Source organism: Babylonia areolata, chromosome 27 (genome assembly GCF_041734735.1).
Source record: "Babylonia areolata isolate BAREFJ2019XMU chromosome 27, ASM4173473v1, whole genome shotgun sequence".
Classification (NCBI taxonomy): domain Eukaryota; kingdom Metazoa; phylum Mollusca; class Gastropoda; order Neogastropoda; family Buccinidae; genus Babylonia; species Babylonia areolata.
Window position 1 is genome coordinate 22,196,682 of NC_134902.1, and position 10,000 is coordinate 22,206,681.

A 10,000-nucleotide genomic window follows, 5' to 3' on the forward strand; every position below is an offset into this window, starting at 1 on the left:
TCCTCCAGGGTGTCAGCAAAGCTCTGCTTGATGTTGCCTAGCTCCAGCTCGTTGACATTCAGGCGTTTGGGTGCTTTCATGCCCTGAGGCCGTCTCTTGGGCTAGATGCGGAGGTTGAGTTTGGAGACGATAAGGCGGTGGTCTGTCCAGCACTCAGCGCCGCACATGGCCCTCGTGACTCGTACGTCCTGCCTGTCCCTCCTCCTGACGATGACTAAGTCGATGAGATGCCAATGCCCAGAGCGAGGATGCATCCATGACGTCCTGTTACGGGTAGGGAGGCAGAGGATGGTGTTTGTGATAAGAAGGTCGTGCTCGGCACATGTCTGGAGAAGTAGTTGACCATTGCTGTTACAGTTACCAACCCCATGCTTCCCAATCACGCCTTCCCAGGAGGTGCTGTCACAGCCAACTCTCGCGTTAAAGTCACCAAGAATGATGAGCTTGTCTGCGTTGGGAACAGTGGTGAAGACAGGGTTCAGGTCCTCGTAGAACTTGTCCTTGATCTCATCCGGGTTGGTCATGGTGGGCACGTAGGCGCTGACAATGGTGGTAAACTTCTTCCCGTTGCATAAAGGAAGTTTGCATAATCAATCCATGTATAGATAATGATCACGCAAAACTAAAACTAAAGTGAAAGGCATGCATATATAGAACAAAAGTAATCTTTTCTTTCCAAGAAGTAAAGAAAAATAACGCCACGGAAACAATGCGGATTCAAATAAGGAATATGAGAGTAAAGTTAAAGGTATGCACGTGTGAAGCAAATGTAATTTTTTTTTTTTTCATTTGAGTGTGATTCGTAACTGTGGAAATTGTTCTAAATTTACTGGAAAAGATGTGGAAAATAATGTCGAGATGCTTTCGTGTTGTTTGATGGATACTAGGAGTGAGTTCTAGAGTCGTGAACCAGAACAGGCAAGGCTGGATTTAAATAGGTCTATTCTGGGAATTGGGACATTTGGTTTTGTTTGATTTCGGTTGTCGTTTACGGAACATATATTCAATAGGTAGTCTGGAGCATGACCTGTCACTATTTTGTGCATCCGTAGTGTAGGTCAGTCTTCGGTGTAGCGGTAGAATGTTAAGTTTTCTGTAGTCAGATTTTTTCATGGATGAGGTTTTGTTTAGAACAATTTTGTGAAGGCTGAGAAGTGGCTTAAAGGCGTCGGCGCTTGCAGTATCCCATAGGGTTGATGCATAATCAACAGTGGATTGGATAAAGGCCTGAAAAAACAATTTTCTTGAGTGGTAATCAATGAAGTGTTTGCTTTTTGATAGTTGGTATGTTTTCATGGAAATCTGCTTGCAAATATGTTAGTTATATGATGAGTCCAAGAAAGGTTGTTGTCAATTGTCATTCCAAGGACCCTGTGGCTGTCAACTTCATTAATGGCTTGGTTATTTATTTGAATGAGTGGAAACGTATGTGTGAGGCTTTGTCTCTTTTGCCTGGTCGTTGTTGACATAAAATTGGTTTTGTGAGGGTGGATTGTCATATGGTTATGATCAGTCCATTCTATCAGGTTGTTTACGCTATGTTGCAGAGACAGCATAAGCTGTTTTATGGCTCGTGTGTAATGTTGTGTCATCTGTAGAAAGTTCACAGGATGTTTGAATATGAAGGGGGAGTTCATTGATATATTATGTGAAAAGCAAAGGACCCAAGACAGAACCCTGTGGAACTCCATACTTTAGTGTTTGTAAGGACGAGGAAGATGTATTAACAATTACACATTGTTGTCTGTTTGTAAGATATGAATGAAGGAGATTCAAGAGACAGACAGAGAGAGAGAGAGAGAGGCAGAGAGACAGAGAAGAGAGAGAGAGAGAGAGAGAAATAATAAAACAACATAAAATGACGATGGTCGATATGGCTTTGTAACAAATCGCTTTGTACATGTGTTGTCGGTGACAATTTTTTATTTATTTTTTTTTTTTTTTGTGCGTGTTGATTTTCATGTCTACTTGAAAATGCGGACAATTTTTCCCGCAGGAACATAAGGTTCCCATCCGATGTTCTTTTGTGGGATATATTGTGAAGCACGTGAATGCCGTTTTTTTTTAAAACTGTTAACTGTTAACATTAGGCCAGTTCCGTTTCCCTGAACTGGTTTATTTTTGCTGATGCCAGTCAGTTGCTGTTTGACTTATGGGCCAGCAGCATTCCCGTTGTGAACAGCATACTGGACATAAGGTATTTATTGATTTGTTTTATTTTGCCGAAGAAACTAAATATTTTTGTTCTTGATAATTTTTCCAATATTCGGCTAAGACTGGTTTGTGTTTAATGTGGAAAAAGATTTTACTTTAAAAAAAATACGTGAGTTGAATATTGATTTTTCATGTTGGGGATGCTCCAAGTCGAATAATTTTGGGAGCTGCTTGGTATGAGGTAAGCGTTAACGCTTCTTTATGTGAATGTAATAGTTGATCTGTATTCATTGGGGGCAGACATTTGGGTATAGCTGGTTGAGTCGGGAGACTTATGGGGATACTTTAATTTCGTTTTGAGGGAGACGCTGGACCACTGCCGTCCCGGGGAGAGACTACCTGCTGAGGAAGAGCGGCCATGCCAGGAGCTACTTCCAACGGCGGACCACCCATTGGTGTGGTGCCCAGTGTTCCACAGCGTCCGTCGGGGGGGTGTCGGCGCCTGAGATGTGGGCGGCCGTCATTGTAGTGTGTGTGTTTAGTTACTTTTTGTTTATATTTTTTTTGAGTGCGTTGGGAGAAAGGAATTTATTTTTTGAGTGAGTTGGCATAATGAATTTATTTTTTTGATTGAGTTGGGAAATGAACACTTGTTTTCTTTCTTTGATTATATATTTATTAATATCATTAAGTTAATCAAAAAGTAAAAGAAAATGTGAGTTTGCGTTCTTCTAAAAAAAAAAACTTGATTCGCGTCCGTGTTTTGCTTTTTTGGTTCGGATGGAGTGCCGGTTGAAAGTAGTAACACAGGCCTACGGATTTAAGTAAAAATAATCCGTTACATTTTTGGCGAGCCTTGCCTTTTCAGTATTAATCATAAAGTTTGATTAATCTTTTGGTGTTTGTTAAATGAAACAAATTCCAGTTTGAACTTTTCTTCTGATTTTGCTATAAAAAAAATTCACACTGTAAATATTTTGTCAAGATAACTTTTTCTGAGGAGTTATGTATTAGTATGACCTCCCTGGAATACACTTACTTTTTGTAATGCAAATATTTTAAAAGGCACTTCATTCATACTTGTCTTGTGATATGGATCAGTAAAAAAAAAAAAGAAAAAAAAAAGAAGAAAATCGGACGCTTGTCATTTATGCATAATTCTCTTTATACATTTATCTCTACTTGGTGTGTTCCAGTATGGCACTTGTCAACATTTTATTTGTATATATTGTTGATTTGTATACTGTTCGGTTGTTACAGTTGTTTCAAAGTCAACAATATGCTTAGTTGCCTTATCCCAATGTTGAGCTAGTTATTTGTGGCCCTATGTCAAGCCCTAGAGGTGGTACTTGATTTTACTCTGGATCTTGGTGATCAGAGTTGTTTGCTGGATGGGAGTACTGTGGGACATTCCTTCATCTAGTTTGTCATAGCGGTTTGTTAAATTAGGCTGCTGTGAGATAGTCCTGAGCTTGGTAATTTATTATAATCTCCTCGTGGACATGGAAGTGGGTCTAACACTTCGGATCCACTCCACTTACATATACCCAGATTCAAACTCTCGACTGTTGGCCACCGTTCTTTCTCTGTCTCTGGACCTTGCAATTGGAATGAACTTCCTCTTTCGCTTCGTCAAGTCTCCACACTCAGCTCTTTCAAGTCTGGCCTTAAAACCCACCTCTTCCCAAAGTAGCCTCCCTTCCCTGCCTCTTCCTTGTCTTTTTAGTTTTTTTCAGTTTTAGAGTTATGCTTGCGTGAGAATGACTGGTGCGAAAGCGCTTTGATTTGTTTATGCACAAGATTTAGCGCTATATAAGTACCATTATTATTATTATTATTATTAACAGACATGGCTAAATCCGAAGAAGAGACTGATATGCTGGGTACTTCACAGAGTTACCCGTTTCTCCTGGAGAGAGGGCTTTGCAACAGATGGTTGCAGATTTTAGACTTGAGGGTGAGACGATTGGATTACAAGGCAAAACATTGACAACCTATATTCAAGAATCTCTGAGAGATTACAAAGCAAAGCAGCAGGAAAGACAGACTGAATTAGAGAAGCATGCAAAAGAGCTTGCTCAACAGGAGAGGCTAAAGCAAGAGGAACATAGGCTAAAGCAAGAGGAACTTGCTCAAATGAAAGATTGAATTTCAAAAACTTGCCATTGAGAGAGACAGACTAGAAAAGCAAGATGCTTTGCAAAAAGAAAAGGCGAAAAGCAAAGAAAAAGAAAGTATGGCAGGCAATAAACCTAAAATGCCATATTGGGATGAAAAGTCTGATGACATGGAATCCTATCTTCGCAGATTTGAAGCTTTTGCAGATCAGAACAAGTGGGATGATTCTGAGCGATCTTGCTATTTGTCTGCTTTACTCAAAGGAAAGGCTTTGACTTACTTTCAGGAGTTGTCACAAGAAGATGCTAAGTCATTTAAAACTGTAAAAAAGCATCTCTTGACAAGGTTTCAGTGCACTGAAGAAGGTTTCCGGACTCAGTTTCGGTCAGCAAGACCCCAACCTGAAGAAACCATGGGTGTTTTTCTTTCCAGGGTTAGGAGGTACTTTTTCAGATGGTTGGAACTCGCTGAGATTGGCAAGGATTTTGAAAAACTTGCGGATTTGCTTTTTGCGTGAACAGATTTTGTCGGGTGTGTCCACCCCCACCCCCACCTCTCTCTCTCTCTCTCTCTCGGAATTACGTGATGTTCTTCATGCTTACCTTTTTTTTTTTTTTTTTTTACTTTTTTCTTTTTTTATTGTCACTGTTGTTGTTGGAAGTGTGGAGAGGGGGCGGGGGGTATAGATTATTTTGTTTGCTTGACACCACCACCTGTACCCTCACCACCATCCCCTTTTCTATCTCCCCCCCCCCCCCCACACACACACACACACACCTCCCTCTCTCTCTCTCTCTCTCTCGGAATTACGTGATGTTCTTCATGCTTACCTTTTTTTTTTTTTTTTACTTTTTTGTTGTTGCTGTTGTTGTTGGAAGTGTGGAGAGGGGGCGAGGGGGTATAGATTATTTTGTTTGTTTTTTTGTCTTTTTTTCTTGAAGAATTTGCTTTTGAGCATGCATTTTTTTTGCATTTTTCTTACCTTTTCCTCCCAGTGGGCCGGACGTCAAAAAGCAATTGTGAAATACAATATCGTTCGTTATCACTGCATTTATCATGACCCAGTGCCGATGTACAGTGAATTGTTTGTTCGATTCATCTCTCTCTCCCTCGCTCTCTCGAACCGGCGTGCAAATCCGAATATCATTTATGTCATTTTAACCTAGCAACAATAGAATTCTTTCCCCCCAAGCCTCTGACAAAAATTTTATCGAAAACATTTTTTTTTCTCCTACCACCCCCACCCCCCCTCCCTCCCCATCCCTCTCTCCCCCGTCTCCCTCTGTATTGTGGCCCAGGGCCCCTTGTGCAATAAATTGTTTGTTCTTTCCTTCTCTCTTTCTCCATCCCCTCCCTCTACCCCCTCCTCTCTCTCTCTCTCTCTCTCTGTACTCTTTCTCTTCCCCCCTCGCCCCTCCCCCACTCTCTTTCTCTCCCCCTCCCCCCCCCCCCTCTCTCTCTCTCTCCGTTTTCTTTGATGACAGCGCTGATAGTTTTAATGGCTTCGAAGGACTCCTTGCCCCCCCCCCCCCCCCCCCCTATGTTTAACGAGCCAATAACTCATTTGGACTGAATGTGTGTTTTGCCTTTGAATGGGGCGTCGTGACGTAGTTCGTTTTTTGGTCCTTTCCTTTTTTTTCTGTCATTCATTCATTCATTCTTTCTTTCTTTCATTCTTCCTTCGTTCGTTTGAGCACACAGTGCCGGTACAGGCAGGGGGTCCAGCCGAGCAAGCTACCCCTATTTAGAAGAAGAAGAAGAAAGAAAGAAAAATCTGTGAACAACCCACTCTTGCATAATCCGGGGAGTGGTAGGATGGCGTTTTGAAGTTGTTGTTTTTTTATCTTGGATGTCCGTGGACCGAATGTCTTTTATACTGTACGCGCAACCAATTATTCATTCATTCCTTCAGTGTTATGCCGCTAGCTGTGTGTTCGACATAATTCGTATTTTTAATTAAAAAAAAACATATATATAGGCTATATTATGGTGTTTTACTGTGCTTGTCTACAAGAAAAAAAAAAAAAAGAAATAACTTTTCAAGCAAAACGATTTGTGCTTGTTTGCGGGTTTTTTTTGTTTTGTTTTGTTTTTGTTGGGTTTTTTTTTGTTGTTTTTTTGGGGGGTTGTTTGTTTGGGTTTTTTGGTGGGTTTTTTGTTGTTGTTGTTGTTGTTTTTGGTTGTTGTTTTTTTGGGGGGGGTTGACAGCTTGCGACCTGCATGGAAAAGGGAGGGGAGAGAATCATTTGTATTTGTATTTCTTCTTATCACAGCAGATTTCTCTGTGTGAAATTCGGGCTGCTCTCCCCAGGGAGAGCGCGTCGCTACAGTACAGCGCTACCCTTTTTTTTTTTTTTCTTTTTTTTTTTTTTTTCCTGCGTGCAGTTTTATTTGATTTTCCTATCGCAGTGGATTTTTCTACAGAATTTTGCCAGGAACAACCCTATTGTTGCCGTGGGTTCTTTTACGTGCGCTAAGTGCATGCTGCACACGGGGCCTCGGTTTATCGTCTCATCCGAATGACCAGCGTCCAGACCACCCACTCAAGGTCTAGTGGAGGGGGAGAAAATATCGGCGGCTGAGCCGTGGTTCGAACCAGTGCGCTCAGATTCTCTCGCTTCCTAGGCGGACAATCACAGAGGGACAGGAAAAGAGAAGAAGAAGAAAAAAAAGGGAAGAAGAAGAAAAGATTTTTTTTTTAATAACTAACGAGGGTAACACAACTTGAAATTTTCGGAGCGTGGTTATTTCTTTTACATAGGGGGTTCCAGTGCCGACTGTCCTAAAACCCTCTTGGCCCAGAGAGAGTAGGGGATGTAACTCGGGCAAGACACTCTCCGCAACATTCAAAATTATCGCCCAGATAGTCGGGACAGCAGTTTTTGCCTCCCCTGGTGGTCATAGTCGGACACACGACTATTGCGCATGCACATGGGGGGTAAATCGTTCCGTTAATTAAGTATCGCCCTTGTGTATGGCTGGTGGGTGATTCGGAACGTTTGACTAAGCTTGTTGTGCCAGAAGAGGCATTGCCCGCGCGTGTGAAAAATACCTGTAGTCGTCAGGTTCAAGATCCTGTAATCCATGTCAGCGTTCGGTGGGTTATGGAAACAAGTATAATTATACCCAGCATGCACATCCCCGAAAGCGGAGTATGGCTGCCTACATGACGGGGTAAAAAACGGTCATACGCGTAAAAGCCCACTCGTGTATATACGAGTGAACGTGGGAGTTGCAGCCCACGAACGAAGAAGAAGTCGTCGTTAATTGGGAATTTTCTTCTCTCTCTCTCTCTCTCTCTCTCTCTCTTCTCTCTCTCTTTCTCTCTCTCTCTCTCCGTTCAAACGAAGGAGGAGTGTTTCCAGTTACTCTTTCTCTCTGTCGTTCTCACCCGCTCTACTTTCTCCCTTCTGTTCTTCCTTGAGCTACGCTACTTACGCTGCACACACACACACACACACACACCTGTGTTTTCATTCGTCAGTGGGAGCGGATACATTTATACATATAGTATGACAACCAAGCACTGAGGTGCAGTCTCTGCTTAAAAAAGCAAGGACAGACGCGGAGGTTAACTTTTTCCATACGAACGGCGAAAGAGACGACGTTAACAGCGTTTCACCCCAATTACCATCATCAAAATATTGCAAGCGGAAGGCTCTTATACTGAAGACGTGAATATTGACAAAGAATGCCACAATTCTGACGATGGAAGCTAAAGGTTGGGTCATTCAGACACCCACTGGACATCCGAGGGGTCTGTGTAGAGGAGAAGAGAGGGCTGGCCGTACTGAGTGAGTTAGGTGAAGTGGGTAATAGCGGCCATGATGAAGACTGAAGAGGAGGATTGTTTCTTTGTGGGCGTGTGGGTGTGGGTGTGGGTGGAGTTTGGACGGAAGAGATAACAAGCATGCGTGTCGACCATTCAAAGACTATAACTGTCACGGATATGATAGGATGGACTGTAGGATGGACTGTACTGAGCACTATGCCGCGCACCCCCCCTCCCCCTCTCCCCCCACACTCTTCAGGAACCCCCATTACCCCCTCCCCCACCACCCACCCCCCCAACACACACACCCCCCACACACACTTAAAAAAATCTTTGGACGACCAGGTACGCCCATAAGTGCTGAGTCACGGAGGCGGTCCTAAAAATGGAGGGCTGGAAATTTTCCACTCTTTAAAAAACAGAAATGTGGTTTGGTTGGCTGTGCCGAATCATTGGTTGTTGACATACTTTGGTCGGGTGATTCATTTTTTTGTAGCTTTTATCAGTGTTTTTTATCATCTCTCTCTTTCTCTGTCTCACTGTCTCTGTCTCTCTCTCTGAGTCTTGTCTCATCTCTCTCCTCTGATCCGCTATCATTCCACCAGTAGTTTTTTTTTTTCTGTGTGTGTGTGTGTGTGTGTGTACGGACGTACGCGCGAAAACGCGTTCATTCATGTGTGTGTATGTGTGTTAGTATGCATGAATGTATGCATCATTTACTATGTCCACACCCCAGTTTCCAACATAAAGTAAAGCACGCTCTGCCATGTCTCTTCCGGATAGATTTGTCTCCTTTCCTCAAAACAGAAAGACACCATCGTTCTGGTGTTTGATTGTTTTTTCACAACAGGCTGCCTACCTGGGTAGAGCCGACTGACGGTCGGCTGCCACTGGGCGCTCATCATTTGTTTCCTGTGTCATTCGCTGATCAGATTTCAGGCACGCACACATAACCACTCAGACAGACATGTAACATTTTACGTGTATGACCGTTTTGTTTATTTACCCCGCCATGTAGGCAGCCATACTCCGTTTTCGGGCGTGTGCATGCTGGGTATGTTCTTGTTTCCATAACCAACCGAACGCTGACATTGGTTACAGGATCTTTAACGTGCGTATTTGATCTTCAGCGTGTGTATACACACACGAAGGGGGTTCACGCACTAGCAAGTCTGCACGTATGTTGACCTGGGAGATTGGAAGAATCTCCACCCTTTACCCACCAGGCGCCGTTACCGAGATTCGAACCAGGGACCCTCAGATTGAAGGTCAGTACAACGCTTTAACCATTCGGCTATTGCGCCCGTCAGTTGGGTGTCAGCCTGAAGCTTTCGTCGTTGGAATTTGCTGCTGTACTCTTGGTCTTCACCCTTCACTTGCAAGTCTGGGAACAGTCTTCATTGACGATGTCAGCAACAGTGGCAAGACGCTGTCGGTGTCGCCTTTCTATGTTTTAACCCGGTGATCGGTTGTCTGTGTGTGTGTGTGTGTGTGTGTGTCTGTGGTAAACTTTAACATTGACATTTTCTCTGCAAACACTTTGTCAGTTGACACCAAATTAGGCATAAAGATAGGAAAAATTCAGTTCTTTCCAGTCATCTTGTTTAAAGCAATATTGCACCTCTGGGATGGGCACAAAAAAAAAAAAAAATGAAGCCTAATTATATGCAAACTGCATTTACTGTTATATTTATATTTTTTATATTCTCTAAACTTGGCACTTTGATCTGATATTCTGACCCAACAACAAGAGCAGTCATTATTATCATTTTTTGTTCTAACAGGAACTTCTTTTGCTAAGCATGGAAGTTTTATTTATTTTGCAAACGTTTTTGGTGCAGATAGTGAAAAAGGGAAAGTACTCTGTAATTAATGCTAGGGGACTTAATTTGAATCTGGTTAGGATTTCTTTTTTTTTTTTCTAACGCGAAGCTTTATAATAACAAAAACAGAACA